We start from the raw sequence: 20,286 nt of genomic DNA, 5'->3' as shown, positions 1-20,286 counted from the left end.
TACAGAAGGCTGTCCGTGGTCAGAGGAAAACTGTGCACCACACACTCTGGGACACTGATGGTGGATGCTGCAGTCAGCACGTAGCTGGATAACCTAATTGCCTGTGCTAATGGTTCTATCAACACAACCACTCAGAGAGGTGGTTCACGATCAGTAGAAACCATTAGTCTGTCCAGATGATGGTGGGGCTGGGGAATCCTCAGTGGAAAAAGTCGTCAAGCTGGTCTCTTCTTCACGTGCGTAGCCAACACCATGTATCTGAAGGAGGGGGCGTGGTCAAGCCAATGAACTAACTTTGGACCCAATTTTCTCTTCATTCAGCAACATCACAGCAAACAAACCAGGAACTATGACGTGAACAGACTACGTCCTTGTCAGTTTTAGCATGCCCATCCTGCACCACCAGAGACTTTCCACTATTTGACCTGCCCGTCGCAGTTAGAAAAGCATCACAGAATAGGACAGGGATTCCACCCTGTCTGCACACTAGCCCAAGCCCACCAGTAAATTGCAAAAAGCCATCAGGAACCTTAACACTTGGATCACCACATGTGCTGACACCCTGGCTTCCCTCAAGCATAACCCAACGGCAAGAGCCCAACTACAGGCCAGCTTGCACACAGAGGAACTCAGACTGATTGAATGTACTGCAAGCAACTGGGGTGCAAATGGAGAATAGGTCAACACACACAGGTCAAGACACAACAAATAAAGACATCTTCAAATCTGCCTTAAGACACTACACCAAAGCAGGTAAAGAACACCAAGTGTACAGCTCTTGCAGAGCGCATCAAAGCTGGCACAAATAGCAGAAAACAATCTTCACCATCATCAAAGATTTAACTGTGTGAGCAACATCACCCTCTCGAAGATCTTTTCAGCAGACTCTCTGAATTCTTCTGGAACAAAATCACTTCCATATATGGCAACTTCGACCCCCAACTGGACTCCATCACGGTCGCAAGTCATCTTACCATCACAAATGAAGACCCAACCCTGACCTTGTAGCCTGCTGTCACCACAGTCGAAACCGCAGCTTCCATGAGGACCATCCACTTGGGGGGCTCCTCCAGACCCTTGCCCCTGACCACACCTTCCCCTGTCAATCAGAGAAGTACCAACACCCATCCTCAATGCCTCCACATTACCCGATACTCAGAAACACACCATCATCACCCTTCTGCTCAAGAAACCTTCAGCTGATCCAGCCAAGCTCTCCAACTACAGACCCATCTTCCTCCTACCAGACCTGGCCAATGTCATAAACAAGCCTTTTCAATGCAGTAGGTCTCGCATTTACCTGAGTTGCATTATTGCTGGACTTCTTTTGCCACATTAATTGGTCAACCCTGCTGCACATTTTGGTCCTTTCTGCAACATAATTCCAGTGGCCCTGTTTGTAACTAAAGAGTTAGTAGGTCTAATGGAATATTTTTTAAACAAGGCCCTTAAAACACAAACTACTCTCAGGTGCAAAACAAAAGTTCCAGCTATGACAGAGCTTAAACAGACAGTGAATAATTGGAGGGGTTATTATTCTGGGGCCCCCACAAACCTAGTGTGGGGACCCAGAGATGATGTAGACAGAAAGAGCACGTTGTCGGGAATGTTTTGGGGGTGGTCCCATTGTCCTAGGACCATCACAGACTGATTTATGGGCAAAATGTTTTGTAAAAGCGTGCTTGTAAAGCATTATGGGGCTAGTTTCTGGGAGCTGCAAATATTGTACTGTGTTGACTGCAATGCTCAGAACAGCACTAGAAGACACAACAATAAAAATAGCATTTCTAAGAAACATGGTCAAGTACAAATATAGTTAGCCCCTAGAGGGCATAGCCTCATGAAAGCAGAACGGCAGAGAGTAATGCAGTGCAACCATATATTTAGCCCCAGGAGGGCGTAGACCTTAACACATTTTCAAGGCTAGCAGGCCTACTATAATGAACTACTGTGAGTTGTAAAACGAAAGTTCCAGCCATGCAAAAGCTTAAAAAGACACAGAACGTTTCAGGGGTTATTATTTTGGGGTCCCCACTAACCAAGTGTGGGGACCCAGGGTTGACCTAGAGAGAAAGAGAGTGTTGTGCTGAAGGTTGTGGTGGTGGTCCCATTGTCCTAGGACCACCACAGGCTGAGTTATGGGCAAAAATGTTTTTAAAGACGAATGCCCTGCAAAGCGTTATGGGGAGAGCTTCTGAGTGCTGTGAATATTGTAGTATGTTGACTATAATACTCAAATAGCCCCTGGAGGACAACACAATAAAAATAGCGTTTCTAAGAAACATGGTCATGTAACCATATAGTTAGCCCCTAGAGGGCATAAGCACATTAAAACAGAATGGCAGAAAACAATGCAATGCAAGTATAGATTTAGCCCCTCAAGGACATAGTGCATTACACATATTCAGGCCTGGCAGGCCAACTGCAACGCTATTATAAACAAGGCCCTTAAAACGCAAACTACTCTCAGCTGTAAAACAAAAGTTCCAGCCATGAGAGAGCTTAAACAGACACTGAATGGTGGGAAGGGTTATCATATTGGGGTCCCCACTAAGCTAGTGTGGGTGCCCACACATGATGTAAGCAGAAAGAGTAAATTGTTGTGAATGCTTTGGTAGTGGTCCCACTGTCCTTAGAACACCACAGGCTGAGTTATGGGCAAAAGGTTTTGAAAAAAGAATGCCCTGCAAAGCATTATGGGGTGAGTTTCCGAGTGCTGCAAAGATTGTAGTATGTTCACTGTAATGCTCTGAACAGCCCGTAGGACATACCACTCTAAAATAGCATTTATAAGAAACATGGGCATGTAACCATATAGTTGGCTCATAGAGGGCATAACCACGAGAAAACAGAATGGCAGAAAAGAATGCAGTGCAAGCACATATTTAGCCCCTGGAGGACACAGTTCATTAGACATTTTCAGGGCTGGCAGTCCTACTGCAACAATATTAGAAACAAGGTCCTTAAAATATTAACTACTCTCTGCTGTAAAACAAAAGTTCCAGGCACGATGAGAGAGCTTAAAAAGACATTGAATGGTGGGAGGGGTTGTTATTTTGGAGTGCCCACTAAGCTAGTGTGGGTACCCAGAGTCGATTTAGACAGAGTGAATCATGCTGAATGTTTCGGTGGTGGTACCATTGTCCTAGGAACACCACAGGCTCAGCTATGGGCAAAAATGTTTTGTATAAGAATGCTTTCAGAGCATTATAAGGCGAGTTTTCAAAGTGCAGTGAATATTGTAGATTCGGCTCTCCTGCTGTCTTGGGAAAGCCACTTTGAAGATTTCTGTGATGTAAAGCATTTATCAATTACAAGTGTTTTTGTGAAAGCTATGGAGCGTGAAGGGGAAGAGCCAAAAGTGTGAACAATGTGACCAGCGTTTCAATACTGCAGATGGAGTTTACGCTGCTGTTCTGCGCTGTGAGCGCCATGGAGCACGAAGGGGAGAGACAAAAGAAAAAAATTGCTCACCCATGTTGAAGTATATCGGCAATAGTGCAATAATCCATGAAACAGGGTCAGTTTGCAAGGCGGTAACAAAACCGACCCAAGGCGGGACAAACGTAAAGCATTTAACAAAGACATCAGGGGATTTTTTGAAAGGCAAGCCCACGATCGAGTGAAAGTGATGGGCGTGAGATGGGGTGGTTAAAAGCACACAGAATACTTACAACAGGTCGATGGAGATGATAATGTAAAGTAAACACAACCTTCCCTTAACTTTAAAAAGGAAAATGTGGCCCTGTGCATATTTTAAAAGGAACTCCAGGCTGTGAGCTACTCTGAAGGGGTGTGCAAGCTACTAGCAGCTTGCAACCGACTGATTGGAGACACCTTCTCCAACTGTTGGCTGGCTGAGTTCCGCCCAACAAGCAGCAACCCCACCAGAAACCTCAATCATCATCAATAGCAAACTGGACATGACTACACAAATCAAGGCCATCACTGCAATCTGCTTCCACACCCTGGAGATGCTCAGTAAAATCTTGAAATTACTCCAAAACAAAACCAGAGCAGCCATCACTCATGCCCTAGGCACCAGAAAGTTGGACTATGGCAACACCCTCTACGCTAGGATCACCATGCAATTCACCAGAAAACTACAAACCACCCATAACTTGGCAGCCACTCATCCTCAACCGTACATACAGAACTCAAATCACACCACACCCTAAGGAGATGCAGTGGCTCCTGGTACACAAAGGTGTTAATTTCCAATTCCTCACATAAATATTCAAGGCACTACACAACCACTACTTCACCTACTTGAACAGTTGCATCTTCTTCCACCAACCACTCAGACATCTCCACTTTGCATGACTCGCACTCACACACATCCTGCACATACACAGGACCAGATTAGGAGAGACATTCTCTTATATCGCTTCTAATGTGTGGAGCGACCTCTGTCTTCGCATTAGATTCTCCTCTTCTCTTGAATTCCGCAAAAAGCTGAAGAACTGGCTTTTCAATTAACCAATCTTACCTAAGCAGGGGTAAGTACACACAACTGCTCAACACAAAGATACCTCCATAGGTGAAAGTGTGCTTTGCAAATATACATAACATAACTATCCTTGTCAAGACTGTAAATTGTTAAGAGAACTCTACAAACGACTACCAATCCAAGGTGAAGCATGAGCATTTTCTGTAATGTCAGTTCTTATTTCAATCATAAAAGAAGGATGTACAAATATGATAAATGTTCCCTATGTTTCATCCCAAGCATTGGCTATTATTGTTTTGCTCTTGATTTTTACTATTGCACAAGAATTCCATTTAGGTTCATCTCTGGCGTAGCTCTTTTCTTGTCCTAATGTCTGGGACAGTTTGTTCTATGGCTTACCAACTGCAACATAAATATGCATCTACAACCAAGCACTATCAGAAAGAAAATGTTACCAGTTTTTTTTTTTTTTTGTCTTAACTGGGACTGTCTTAAGGAGACACCCTTCACATCTGTTATACTGTGCAGGGTGACACTGCGGCTCCTGAAAGAAGTCACCCTTTCCTTGGGCACTCAAGAAGAAAACTGAATAGATTTTTGCTACTTCCAGTCGTTGACAGAGACTCAACATACCAATCCAGACAAAGGAACAATGGGGTGAAATGTTAATTGGAATGCAATAGAACAGTGGTGCCCAACCTGTGGTCCGGGGACCCCTGGGGGTCCGCGAAGCCTCCTCAGGGGGTCTGCGACTGATGTCTATATCTCATACTATTATTGGAGCTAGCATGAGTCGGTCATTTTTACTCAGTGTATGGACCCTGACTTGTCACTTTGCCTTTTCATTTCACAGATGTCAGTCCCACTTTGTGCCCTCTGCTATATTTCCTCCAGGCCTACAGCTGTGTTACATTGGTATGTGCACAAGTAAATTGACATTGCTATATTCCATGGTTAATTCATTTACACGTTTGAGAAAGCACAGACTGACTCCAGATTGTTTTGTCATTGAAGTGTGTTTATTTCTGTGCAAGTAAGTGGGGGGTGTAAAATGGTCAGGGGGGATGGTGGAGGAATGTCCATGGCAGAGTCCAGTCTATTTGTTTCACAGGTGCATTGTACAAAGGAGCATAGGAAGTGGAGCAATGGCAGTTGAAGGATGGACAGGGTGACAAAGTGGGACAGAAGGGTGACAAAGTGGGACAGAAGGGTGACATTCAGGGGGGTCTCATTTCCTGGCGGGGGTCTTGGCATTGTTCTCTGTCTTGTTCCTGGATCTCAGGGACCGTTTGCGGGGTGGTTCTCCACCTGCAGGAGGTGGGGTGCTGGTGTAGTGTTCCTGTGGCAGTGCGTCCTGTCCACTATCACCAGCGGAGGTGGAGGGCTGTTCATCGTCCAGGCTAGTGTCAGGGGCCCCTTGTTGTGCCACAGTGTCCCTCCTGGTGTTGACAAGGTCTTGCAGCACCCCTGTAATGGTGACCAGGGTGTTGTTAATGGACTTCAAGTCCACCCTGATCCCAAGGTAGTGTTCCTCCTGCAGCCGCTGGGTCTCCTGAAACTTGGCCAGTACCGTTGCCATCGTCTCCTGGGAATGATGGTAAGCTCCCATGATGTTGGAGAGGGCCTCGTGGAGATTGGGTTCCCTGGGCCTGTCCTCCCCCTGCCGCACAGCAGTCCTCCCAGCTTCCCTGTTTTCCTGAGCCTCTGTCCCCTGAACCGTGTGCCCACTGCCCCCAGGTCCCTGATTTTCTTGGGTTGGTGGGTTTGCCTGGGTTCCCCGTAGTGGTGGACACACTGCTGATTGATGTGTCCTGTGTGCTGTGCTGGTGTTTCCTGAGGGGGGAGGCTCTGTGGTGGCTTGTGCCAATGTCAGGGAAACCGACTGTCCTGAGGTCCCTGATGGGCCGGGCTGGTCATCTTGACCCAGTTGTGCAGAGCTGCTGTCATCACTGTGGGTCTCTTCTGTGGGTGAATTGGAAATGTCTGGTACCTCCTGTCCAGTGACGTTGGGTTGGGGTCCTGCAGGGGTGTAAAGGCATGATTATTGCATCTGTGTGTGCCATCATGTGCAATGGGTGAGTGACCCTGTACTCCAGTGCTTGCATTCTTGTCTTGGTCCTTGTGTGATATTTGGTTTAGGGTCTGTGTGGGTAACTGTAGTGGACATGCTTTGGTGATGGGTGTCCATGCTTTTGTGTTGAATGCAGGGCTTGGTATTGGGATGGGTGGGTTGTGATAGTGGGGCATATGTGAGGTGTTGGGGTGATGGGGGTGAGAATATGTGATGGCATGCGGGTAGGGTGGGGGATGAGGTAGTAAAGAGTTGACTTACCAGAGTCCAGTCCTCCTGCTACTCCTGTGAGGTCCTCAGGATGCAGTATTGCCAAGACCTGCTCCTCCCATGATGTTAGTTGTCAGGAAGGAGGTGGGGGTCCACCGCCAGTCCTCTGTACAGCAATCTGATGTCTGGAGACCACGGAACGCTCCTTCCCCAGTAGGTCGTTCCACCTATTCCTGATGTCATCCCTAGTTCTTGGATGCTGTCCCACTGCATTGACCCTTTTGACAATTCTGCGCCATAGCTCCATCTTCCTTCCAATGAAGGTGTGCTGCACCTGTGATCCGAATAGCTGTGGCTCTACTCGGACGATTTCCTCCACCATGACACTGAGCTCCTCCTGAGCTCAGAGAACCTGGGGTGTCGTTGAGGTGCCATGGTGTGGTGTGGGTGATGTGTAAGGTGGTGTGTGAGGGGATGTGTTGTGTGTTGTTTGAGGCGCATGGATGTTGTGTAAGTGATGGTGTTGTGTGTCTGTGGATGCTGGTGTTGTTTATGGTGGCGTCTCTCTCTGGCGCGGTTTCAGAATTCTGGTAGCAAGGGTTTGTGGGTGATGTGGGGGTGTGCTTTATATTGGATTGGGTGTGTGTGTGTGTTGTGTGTATGTGTATCAGGTGTGTTTATTTCGAATTGTCCAATGTGGTTGTGTTTTGTATATGTGTGTGTAATTTGAGCGCTGCGGTGTGTACAGCCAATGGATTACCACAGTTGAAAGACCGCTGCGTTGATTTGTGGTAGTGTGGGCATATTCCTGTTGGCTTGACGGTGTTGGTTTTGTTATCACCAGTTTATCACTGACCTTTGGTGTGGCGGACTTGTGTGGGTATCTGTATTATGGCGGATTCCGAGCTGTGGGTCATAATAGCTGTAGCGGAATTCTGCGGCCACAGCTGTATTTTGGCGGTCTTCTGCACAGCGTTAATCGGCATTTACCGCCAGGGTTGTAATGAGGGCCTATGTCACTGCCCCAGCCGCCGTGCCCGGGGCATGTGCCCCCCTATCAGCCTCCTCTCCGGCAGACCTCCCAGCAACCCTCCATCGCCACTGCCCCCATGCAGCACCCTTCAGTCCAAACAGGGCCACAAAGCTTCCCCCATGGAAGTGACTTGCAGCAAGTAAGTCTTCTGCGACTGCTGTCATGTGAGGTGCGTGGCTCAGGGTGGCCACTCCCTCCCCCTCAATCTAGTCCTGGGGTTCATGCCGACCAAATTCTCGCTGGGCTCTCCAACGGCTTGGCTGCAACTCGTACAGTACTGGCGTGGTGGGGAGGGTGGTGTCAAGGCAAACAAAGCAGGGCAAGACAACCCTCACCCAACTCCAAACACCTTTCTACTGCCTAAGGATTCACCAACTCCCTTGTGGCTCACTTCACCACAGCGGCCCCTGGCTCACTCCAGGCACCACTCCATTTGCCTCAGGCGTGTCTCCTACTACAGAGGACACTATGCCCTCCTCCAGGCCCGATGCCAATGATCAGATCCTTCAGAAGGTTCCCCCTGGTCCCTGACATTTCACATTTTTTGCGGAACAGAAGAAATTACCTCAAATGGCTGTGGGGCGCTGGAGCTCAGGCTTTACGCAGCTGCCTCCATGAGTCCCAGGCCATAAACTGCTGTATACTTGGTATACAATGAAAAACCATTGTAAGGTGCAGCTCAGTTGATGGATTTGGGTAGCTCCGATTATTGGACAACATACAAACCCTATATATCCCTGCCACCATCTATCGGACGTAATGATGTATTGCTTTCATAAATCTACCATTGTGAGAAAAAGTTACAGATAAAAACGTTACAAATGGCTTTTTGTACTCCACATTTTCATATTTCTTTAATTCAACAGTTAGTTTCTTGGGGAAAACCTTAAGAGCTCTACACACATGGCCCTTTGCTGAATTCAGATTTTTTACTACTTTTCAGACCTTTACAGGTTCCCTGGATCTTACAGGGGTTTCACATAGGTTTCTAACACAAACTGGAAGTAGGTTGAAAGCACAAAAAAATAGGAAAAATAGACTACCTCTTTGAAAAATGCCAAAACTGTGATTAAAAAAAAAAACGTTTTGGATTCTGCTCTACATGTTCCTGACAGCCGGGAGAATGGGGACTTTAGCACAACAAACCTTTTGTTGATATGTTTAGGAAACAAAAAACAGACACTTTTTAGCATAGCACTTTTTCGTATTTTCCCACAAAAACCTCAAAATGTAGCTATATTTTGGCTATTTTCTCAGACCCCTCCAGGGGAATCCACAAACTCTGGGCACCTTTAGAATCCCCATTGTAGGAAGCTGGCCTGGTGTGTGGCGGGTACCTGAGGTACTTACACCATATACCAGGTCCAGGTATCCCCTATTAGTGTAGCGTAGGCAGTGTCTAGAGGCCAGGCTCTCTAGAGGAAGCTGTGGATAAGCAGCCAAGGCTTCACTAGGAGACTTGCAAAGCTCATCCAATACCACTGTAGTCACACAGCACTCACACACATGAAAGAAACACTGAGTTGTACAAAAACTAAAGGGTCTTTATTATAGTAAAACAGAGCCAAAACACTAGATAGACAACCCTACAATAGGAGTTAAGTAAACACACTAATATATACACAAGTTATCAGAAATAGGCATAAAAAGTGATAGAAAACAGTGCACATGCAAATAGTGACCCTAGGGGGAACCCAAAACATATACTAAAAAATATGAATGTGAACAAAGGACCCCCCACCTAGGCAAGTGGAACGTGTAGAGGGGCGCTGGGGGTACTAGGAAACTCCAAAGTTAAATACCACAGTGCCCCCTAGCGACCAGGAAGAAAGGAGTAAGTTACTGGATTTTCCCCAAACCACCCAAAAGGAAGAAAATTAAGAAAATGCAACATGCAGACAAGACTGCAAGATACCACCACCGGATTCTTGAAGAGGAAGATCTGTGGAAGAAGGGGACCAAGTCCAGAAGTCAAAGAAGAGTCAAGGAGGAGTGGGAGCTATAACCCACCCACCGGTGGATGCAGAAGTTGGTCGAAGATTGGACGAAGACGGTCAGGAATGCAGCCCTGGAGAGGGTAAAGAGTACCTGGAGGATGCAGTCGACGTCCCACGCTGGATGGATGACTGCAGTCGATCAGTGGCCTGGAAAAGCTACCAACAAGCCTTGGCAAAGGCAGAAGTCATGGTGAAGCTAAAGTGGAGCTGCCGGAGACCAGCAAGGCCCAGGAGGCCTCAACCCCTGGGGTAGTCCTAGGGAGACTCTCAGCAAGGCAGAGAGTCCAAAGGAGAAGAAGCAGTCCCCACAGGAGACCCACTGGACAAGTAACCGGGAGTCACAGAGGAGCCCATGCAGCAAAACTGAAGAAAGGTCCCACGCCGCAGGAGAAACACCCAGAAGGCTGTGGGTCACAGGAAGAAGTGCTGGGGGGGGGGGCTACACAAAGCCTGAAGATCCCTGGGAGGAGATGCAAACAAACTTTGATAGCTGCAAGAGATGCAGTGCATGGGGGTACTGTCCTGCATGGGAAGACAAGGGCTTACCTACACCAAAGTTGACAGCTGGCAGAGACGACCGAGAGGAGAAAGAGCACTACTCCGGACCACCACCCGTGATGCAGGATCCTTGCAGCTCAGGATGAGAGGAGATCCATACAGCAGGTCAGCGCTGCAGTTGGTGCCTGCAAATGCAGGAGAGTGACTCATTCACTCCAAGGGAAATTCCTTCTTCCTTCTCATGCAGATTGAAGACTTGCCGCCCGCAGAGGATGGACAGCCGGGGAAATGGTGCAGAATGTGGAAGAAGCAGTGGAAACAATGTTGCAAGCAGAGTTGTCATGGGTGCAGATTGTCAGTTCCTGGAGGGTGCAGTTGCAGTTCCAGTGGCTAGAAATCTAAGTAAGGTTGCAGAGGAGTCCCGCTGAAATCTTGCAAGCTGAATTCGAGAACACACCCAAGAGAATGACCCTAAATAACCCTGAAAGGGGGATTGGTCACCTAGCCGGGTGACCACCTATTAGGAGGGGGCTCTGACGTCACCTGCCTGACCTGGCCACTCAGATGCTTCCAGAGGTCCCTTCCAACCTTGGATTCAAGATGGAAGAACCCAGGGACCCTCTGGAGAAGCTCTGGGTACCAGCCCCGGGGTGGGGATGGACTGAGGAGTAGTGACTCCCCTTTCCATTGTCCAGTTTCGCGCCAGAGCAGGAACTGAAGGTACCTGAACCGGTGAAGACTGGTTTAGGCACAGAGGGCACCAAATGTGCCCTTCAAAGCATACCAGTGGCTTGGGAAGCTACCCTTCCAAGCCATGTAATATTATTCCCAAAGGAAATCCTTTGTTCTGCATTCCTGGGCTTGAGCTGTTCAAGCAGCAGGAGGGCAGAAACCTGTCTGAGAGGTGGCACAGCTTGGACTGCCCGGAAAACCCCAGAAGGCTGGTAGGAGCAATGTTGGGGGTCCTCTAAGGAGCCCCCAGAGTACATGGAATCATACTTCCAATACTGCGAACAGTATTGGGGTATGATTCTGACATGTTTGGTACCAAACATGCCTAGGTTCAGAGCTACCATTATGTAGCTGGACACAGGTAGTGACCTATGTCCAGTACACACACAAAATGGCATCCCCACATTTCAGAAAGTCCAGGAAAATCGAACTGGAGTTTGTGAGGGCACCTCTGCTAGTGCAGGGGGGCCCTCACACACAAGTACTGGCACCCTGCCCTCTGGGCTAGGAGGGCCTGACATAGGGGTGACTTACTGTGACCTGGTGCATGCACCCTTTCACACAGAGTGCCATGGCAGGCCTACAAAACCCTTTGCATGGGCTCCCCAAGGGTGGCATAATACGTGCTGCAGCCCCTGGGGGTCCCCTGGTACCCCAATGTCCTGGCTACCATATTCTAGGGACTTACATGGGAGTACCAGTCTGCCAAATGTGGGGTGTAAGTAACAAAGTTACCAAGTTAGAAGGGAGAGAAGATAATCACTGGTGTCCTGGTTAGCAGGATCTGTGTGAAGACAGTCGAACACACTGACAACAGGCAGAAAATGGGGTTAACCGTGCCAAGAAAGAGGGTACTTTCCTATATCCGTGATGTTGGGAAAAAAGGGTGCACATGTGGCATGGATACATTATGTGCAAAAAGTTATGGAGGTCTAAGCGCGAAGTAACCCAAACTGCCAAAAAAGGGCTCAGCACTAGGGTGAAAAAGTCTCAACTGCTAAGGGGTTACAGGTTCTTTCATTTTTTTAGATGCCTTGTGGATCCAGTCGAAGGCAGTGCACAGCTGAATGTCAAGTCAGAGTATTGATAACTAGTGTCTTTGTTTGGTTGCCTATCCCATTCCCATTTCTGCTAGTACACTGCTTATCAACATACTATTTCATGTGTTGTTGGTAGGGGATTGTAAACCTATGGAAAATTAATTAGTCCCACTGGATCCACACTAGAATGCTAGTTACTGACTATAAGAAACTGGACTTCTTTGCAGATGCCCCCCCACACACTTTTTGCCCCTTTTTAGAACTACTGGTTGCTGGTTTGCGACTTGGACAGTACACTTATGCCTGTTAAAGAGACCTCAGTTCCAGGGCTCTTTCCTTAAAAGCAAGGTATGTCTAATTGTTTACAAATGAGACAGGATTTTAGCACTCTTGTAAGTGCCTAGTAAATGGTACCCCTGATACCTAGGGCATGAGTACTAAAGAGGGTACCTAAGGGCTGCAGCATAGCTTAGACCACCCTAAAGGACCCACACACAATTTCCACACAACCTGCTATCGCAGACTGCCTGTCAGGGTGCAAATCCTAAGTGAAAACACAACAGGGCACACTCATTGCGTGCAATGGCAAAGTCACTGCATGCATTATATGTAAATCATCCCTATAGAAGGCCTTAAGAGCCCTTAGGCAGGGTGCATTATAATTCATGCGACGACACATCTGCATGAGCAGATATGCCCCTATGATGTCTAGGTCTATTCCTAGACATTGCAAGTTACCGGGCAGCCATCGTAAAGCATGCACTGGACACTGGTCAGCACAAGTGACCCAGCTACATAATGGATGCATGGAAAGTAGTGTTTGGTATCACACACCTCATCTTAATAAATCCATACTGATGCCAGTATTGGATTTATTATGACATGCACCCAGAAGTGCCCCCTGAAACGTACTAGTCCCTTGGCGTGCTTGCTGGCTGGTTTCGACCAACCTGACATCACAGATTAGATTTTGACCCTTTGAAGGTGAGAGCCTTCAGAGCTCTGAGGTCAGAAACAATGCCTGCTCTGGCAACAGGATGGTTAGTAAATATGCATACCAAGGCCAGGGACTTCAAAGTCCCTGACGCCTTTGGTATGCGTCCCCCAAACGTGGTAGAGGCAACACTCCTGCCCAGAGGCCCATTTAGCAGCATGACCAGTGGGAAAATTAGCTACACAGGATGCGTGCGGCTCTGCCAGGAGGACACACCTCTAGGGTAACCAGCCCAAAGTGAACATGAAGTTAGGAATTCCAACATCTTTTGTGTGGTGGAATTAGGAATTCTGGGACAGGGTGATACCCACTTCCCACAGGAGGTGGTTATCTAGAGGGTGTAGGGCCCTCAGAAGTAAGTAGCCCATTGGCTACTACCATTCACTTCCCTTAACGCACCTAAATTGACTATTTAGGGGGACCCCCCTAGCACCAGGAGTGCAGATCAAGTCAAGACTCAACTACTGGAAACAGAGTAAGAAGGAAGAAGGATTGAGGAGAGCAAGAACAGAAGACATGCACCAAAGATTGGCACAAAACCCCACCAGGCAGCTTGTGCTTTGGCAATCTCTGGACCAACTTCACCAACAGCTAGACACCCTCCTCAAAACCCTTGGAGGACTGCCCAGCACCTTGACAACTGGGAAAGGTCTCCCTTGGAGCAGAGAAGCTGATTCCCTGCATATACAGGCACCATTCACAAAGTCCGGTACTCTGCCAGGTTGGCCATTGAGTTTTCCAAGGGAACAGGCACCGTTTCCAAAGTCCGGTACTCTGCCCGGTTGGCCATTAGGTTCTCCAAGGGAACAACAAACCAGGAGAAGATTGTTTAGAGCCCAGGAGGTCTGCCCTGCCACTTCACCGAAGACAGAGGCACTGACCCCCACCTATACTTGGGGTACGGGACCCCTTGCAGCAAATAAGGCTTTTTGGTGGTCCAATCCGGATCCCAACATCATCAAAGCAGACCTACCATCGAGGGACATCAGGATTCACGGTCCATTCAGGAGAGTGGTCCCACTGCCCTGTTTCCCCTCTTCACCGCAACCTGATGCCTCTAAGCAGCTCTGCACCAGAGCCCCAGAGCTCGAGTCCGAGGAAGTCAACAGTGCCAACTGAGTCTTTAGACCCTCTGGAGCTGCGCCCACCAGTGGGCTTCGCCAGACTGGACTACCAGTCGCCACATGCAGTCTCTTTCTGCAGGCCCCCTACAACCCTGAATGACCCCAGCATACAAACCGGACGCCAAAAGACACCACTGCACCGAGCCCTCTAGTCTGAGAAAAAATTGATCAACGGTGTCCCCTCTTGCTGAGTATCTCAAAAGTCAAGGCACCCCTTTGGGTTCTCCCAGACTGGTCCCCCAGTCCCTACTTGCACCCTTGAAGTGAATGGGATACCTGACGCCGTAACGCACCGCTGTACCCAGACGGCCCGGAGCCCCTCCGAGGTGACCTGTTGGTGTGGTCTTGGACCTTGCCCCATACTCACCCTAAGTCTAGAACAGTCCTGAAAGTCGTTGCCAAGTGCCCTGCAGTATCTCTTTCTTGTACATAGGATAACATTAGGGCATCAGACGGTGAAAAGCACCTCTGCAGCCAGAAGCGCCAGTGCCTCACGAGGTGACCTTTGGTGCTGCCTTGGACCTTGCCCCATACTTACCTTAACTCCAGAAGATTTGTCCTGTTAGTCGATGCTAAGTACCTGTATGAAGAATGGTTTTTTAACCCATAGGATAACATTACCAGAAATTGCACTGTCAACTTTTGAAGCATATAAAAATTCATATCTTGAAAAGTACTTACCTGATTCTGATGATCGTTGTATTAAAATTTGTATAAAAATCTGTTATTTTTATAAATTTGTGTCATATTCCTTTATTGAGTTTGTGTCTTGCTTACTGGCTTTGTGTGTGCACATAGGGCCAGATGTAGGAAGGCATTAGCGCCTCGCAAACGGGGAAAAACGCCATTTGCGAGGCGCAAATGCCCTCACGCGATGCAAAAGCACATATTGCGAGTCGGTACCAACTCGCAAAATGTGTTTCAGACTCGCAAATAGGAAGGGGTGTTCCCTTCCTATTTGTGAGTCGCATCGAGATGTAGAGTTGATTTGTGACCCCTTCCCCTTTGTGAATGCTCACAATAATATTTTTTCAGAGCAGGCAGTGGTCCTATGGACCACTGCCTACTCTGAAAAAAAACGAAACTAAAAGGTTTCGGTATTTTTTCTATTTGCAGCTCGTTTTCCTTTAAGGAAAACGGGCTGCAAAGAGAAAAAAAAAAAAATGCTTTATTGAAAAGCAGTCACGGACATGGTGGTCTGCTGTCTCCAGCAGGCCACCATCCCCGTGAGTGCCTAGACTCGCTATGGGGTCGCAAACTGCGACCCACCTCATAAATATTTATGAGGTGGGTCTTTGCGACCCCATAGCGAGTCGCAGAAGGTGCCTGAGACACCTTTCTGCATTTCCTTTTGCGAGGTGCAAATTGCGAGTCGCTGGGACTCGCAATTTGCACCTCGTAAAAGGAAACCTACCTACATATGGCCCTAAATGCTTAACACTGTCCTCTTATAAGCCTAACTGTTCGCCCACCGTCCCACAAAAGAGAGTTTAAGGTTAAAATATTAACCCATCAACCAATAAGGGTCGCCCGGACTATCTGCATAGTGTCCCCTTACATTGGTACACTACATAGATAGCCAGCTTCCAACACTGACACCTGACTACATAAGTGGCAAATATCCTTACCTCATTCTCCTTCTGCTTTCCAAACAGAAATAAATACAGGTTAAAGCTCAGACTGTCCCTCCCCCCATTCAGCCAAACCAACCTGCCTCCCTTTTTGTGGAACCACTTGCTATCTATTCTCCCTTTTAAATGTATAGAAATGTAAGAGCATGTGTCTGGGGTCCCCTGAGCAATATAAAATGCATATTTTTGAAAACAGAAAGCCAAGATGTTTTTTGCTACATTTTTTGTTCATATTAAATACTAAGCTTGTTAGAATTATATAGAATTGTATAAACTGGGGAAGGACTGGTTCACTTCATTACATCATAAACGAGGTGAAGGGGCCTGAAATAGGTGCCGGAGTCAGGTACTGATTGCTGGGGCAAAACTCAAACAGAGAAGAGTAGACTATATCTTGTTTTATTGTGTGTGTGTGTGTTTTTATTTTTTTAAGTACAGGTTATGATATATAGGCTTTACACATCTCAACTTGTGTGACTAAAAAACCATCACTTCATGTAAGCAATTCCTTTATGCAACATTAAGGCTCAGTAAATAAAAACAATATCTGTTGGATCTGACATCCTTACTGTGGTTTCCCCCCAACTTTTTACCTTCCAGGTCCCTGTTTTTGCTGACTTTGTTTATGCTGGCTTTAGGATTCTGAGCACTTTACCACTGCTAACACTGTTAAAGTCCTTGTGCTCTTGCCGACAAACATAGGAAGATTTGCTTACACCCAACTGGCACATTTAATTTACTTTTAACACGATACTACAGGTACCCAGGGCCTGTAAATGAAATACTACTAGTGGGCCTGCAACACTCATTGTGCCGCTCACTTAAGTAGCCCTTTAAACATATCTCAGGTCTGCCACTGCAGCCTGTGTGTGCGCAATCTAACCTGGCATTTCGGCCTGGACAAAATAAACCTTTTGCCAGGTCCAAATCTTCCTTTTTTAATAAATATAATCTCACCTAGTGTAGGCTCTGAACAGCCCAGAGAGCAGGTTGTAGTTTATTTAAAAAGTGGGACATGTACTTTCAACTTTTACAAGTCCTGGTAGTGAGAAAAACCTTGAAATAATTTTTTCACTACTGCAAGGATTACCTCTCCAATAGGATAACATTGTGTTAACTTATTACATTTAATAAGTGATACCTTTCAATTGGGAACAGGTATGAATGTTGAGTTTTGTGTCTAGAGATTTGTAATTAAAAGCAGTCTTTAATGGAAAAGTTGGATTTTAAGTCACATTTCTGAAACTGCTACATTTAATAGTTACCATTTTCTTGTCTCAACCATTTGGTGCCTGCAGCCTGTGTACTGGGTCAAGTGGCTAGGTATAGCTGCCAGTTAGTCTTTATGTATTGCTCCCAAACAGTAAAACAAAGAGCCATAGGTGCTGGCAGGATGGGTCATCTCTGACGTGATGATGAGCAGCTGTCACCTACCACACTTGAACATCACAAAAGGATCCGCCTGAACACATTCACAAAGGGTTTGACACTAGTCTCTTGTGACCCCATACAACCTAGGGCCAGGAGAGGGAGGCAAGAAATTCCAAGCACCTCTGAGGTGGAAACATTCAGAACCTGTTCCTACTTCAAAGCGCACAACAGGTATAAATATTGAACTCAGTCTCAACTCTTCAGTACACCTCCAGACCTGTGGAAGACTCAGATGGACTGCCGGGCTGAGGTATGAGAAGGGCAGCTACTTTGTTGTCCTTCTGCACTGCTGCCTGCTGCTCTGCTGCCTGAATAAAGGACTGGACCTGCATCTTGGTCCTAGGACCACCAGAGTGACTCCACAGGCCAGCTGGTTGGCCCCGTGATCAGAAACCTCAAGGACAGAAAAGATTCCAACCACCTTCAACTCAGCACCCTGACTCAGTCTGCTGCTAGTCTTGTCCCCCAAGTGGTGCCAACCCAGTCCTGGACCCTTATAACTGGACCTGAAGATGCTCTGCCAGCCCAGTTATTGTCCTCAGGGCGGAATCGACGCAGTGCAATGCATCTCCAATGCAGGACTTCACATCGCTTCCACCAGTCTCATCAGAACTGCTGCTGTGCATCCCAAACGTGGGACTTAACATCGCAACCTCTTCAACACAGGCCTTCACATTGCAAACCCCTCATCGACGGCATCCACTGCGACAATGCAGTATTCTTTAATAGACGCCCCATAGGTTCTTCAGAACCAGCTGATGTGCGACGCATCTTTGAAGCAGGACTTCAAATAGCAAGCCCCTAGTCGAAGGCATTCTCAACAACTATGCTAGACCTCGCATCACAGCCTAACAGCTTCTCAGAACCACTGCTGCGCAATGTATCCTTGACTTTGGATCTAGCATCAGTCCGCAACAGGGTTTTGAGATACTCTTGTTCAGCAGGTCTAACTTGGTCCTTGTATTCGACTCGCGCTCCGTAGCAGTCAGCCTGAACTTGTGACTTTGTCCTGGTCTGGCGTGGCCAGATAACCACAGTTGGCGCTCTGTGTTTCTAGGCACTATTTTTACTTAAATCTTTAAAAACTACAAATCTCCAGTTCTACTATTAGATTGTTGTTGTTTTAGTCTCAAATAATGTATTCAAACTTACTCTATTTTTCTAAATTAGTGTGGGATTCTTCTTGTGTTGTGTTTCCATTTTATTATTGTTTGAAGTGTTGTATTAATATTGTACACATTGTCCCTAAAATAAGCCTGACTGCTGTCATGTCAAGCTACCAGAAGGTTAAGTACAGGTTAATTTGGGGTTTACTTATCTTTCACCCTGACATATATTGTGGATGATGCTTGAGTACAGTCCCCCCCAACCAGTATCCCAATTTCCATAAGTATTCTTATGAGAAAAGGCCTGATTAGTTTACTTCTGTTTGTGTATTTTAGTTTCAATGCTTCTTTTCATCAGTCACTTCATTATGTGTATTTAGGACGTGTTGCATTTAATTAAAGTGACTGAAATCCTACAATCCCATATGAAGCAAGTAAACTGTTAATGTGTAGAGATTGCATTATTGCAAGCCATTCATTTGGCGTAGCTTCACGCCTGTCTCACAGCAGCAGCTTTAAAAATTCTTAATGATGTACTTAGTGTTCACCATGTTTTGGATTTGTGACATTCTGAGTAATTACTTTGCCAATGACAATTATAAGGATTTGTGATCAATGAACTCTGATCCATACAGGAGGGGTGAAGTTAACAGGACATATCATGCTTGGCAAAAAGACTCCGCTCCATGCCCTGGGCTTGGGTATATACCACTTTGTGTGGATGTTTTGTTCTGCATAAAAACAGTCAATAAAGCATCTACAACCATCCAAGTAAATTAGGTGCCCTGCTTCAGGACCTGTTGCTCTTAAGCTGGTACCTCTGTAACCCGCCAACATTAACCTCCAAATATGTTCTCCAATCCGATAACACAAGCTACACCAGAGATGCCTTCAACCCAATTTATTTCAGCAGGGAAGGTCCAAATCGCTATTTAGGGCAGTCAGGAAATGCAAACTGGGCTTTTCTTATGTATAAAGCCCTTTAAGGAATCGCAAATAGCGATTTCTACCCTGTAAAAAAACACAATTTACGGTTCACTGGAATAGGAAATTGCAAACAAGGGATTTCCTATTTGCGATTTCTGTTCTAATCTACCATGCATTTCCTAATGGGCTTAGGCGATGCAATTAGCATTGACTTGAAATCGATGGTAACCAGGTGCAATTTCAAAAAAGCACTCCAAAGTGTTTTTTATTTATTTTAATTGCAATAGAAAATACACACACATGCTCCCTAGGTATATGTGTGCTTTACAGGGGCATCCCTATTTTTGGGGTGTACCAAGGGGGGACTTTTGCCCACTGCCATCCTTGGTTCTGCATTTCCTACATAGCGATTTCCTAATAAATCGCTATTTAGGAAATGCAAAACCAGCCCATTGTCTCAAATGCAAAGGGATTTCTTTACAGCGATTTCCTAATAAAGATTCCTACTTGTAGGACTCGCTATTACAAAATCGGTATCTAAGTACAATGCATTTTGCATTTCTTAAATAGCAATTTCTATGAAGTTGCTATTTAAGAAATGCAAAATTGCATTTTCGTACATCTGGCCCTGGGTGTATTTTGACCCAAGCGGTCTTGTGGCCCGTGTGATCAGTTTGGTTATCATATTTGGACGACAGTCAAATGGAATACAAGTTAAAACAAATATATTTCTGTTACAAATTAGTACTGCTATAATCAATTTTGAAGGGGGGGGTAAAAAGGAGAAATATTTATTTTACACATCTATTCATACAACAGTCAGTGAATTTTAACCTCCAATAAAAAGGAGTGTCCTAACAAGAATGGACTAGGTTGTTCTTAGAGGTAAAGGCATCTTAGATATAGTAACCATGGCGGCAGCAAAACAAACAGCAGAATTATCAGTGAGAAATTGGCCGTACAGGCAATTAAAAACACGCTCCTCAGTTACTTCAGAGTGGTAAAGAGTAATAACAGAAATCTAATTTAAAAAGAATGCAAA

At 46.4% G+C, this 20,286-nt stretch overlaps 1 protein-coding gene across 12 annotated transcripts in view; it reads right to left on the bottom strand.

The window, feature by feature from the left end:
- ANKRD16 (ankyrin repeat domain 16) overlaps window positions 1–20,286 on the bottom strand; it is a 197,135-nt gene that overhangs the window by 153,486 nt on the left and 23,363 nt on the right. The gene's annotated exons all lie outside the window — the stretch shown is intronic.

The sequence above is a fragment of the Pleurodeles waltl genome, chromosome 4_1 (assembly GCF_031143425.1).
Source record: "Pleurodeles waltl isolate 20211129_DDA chromosome 4_1, aPleWal1.hap1.20221129, whole genome shotgun sequence".
NCBI lineage: Eukaryota > Metazoa > Chordata > Amphibia > Caudata > Salamandridae > Pleurodeles > Pleurodeles waltl.
This window is presented reverse-complemented; position numbering and strand designations above follow the sequence as displayed.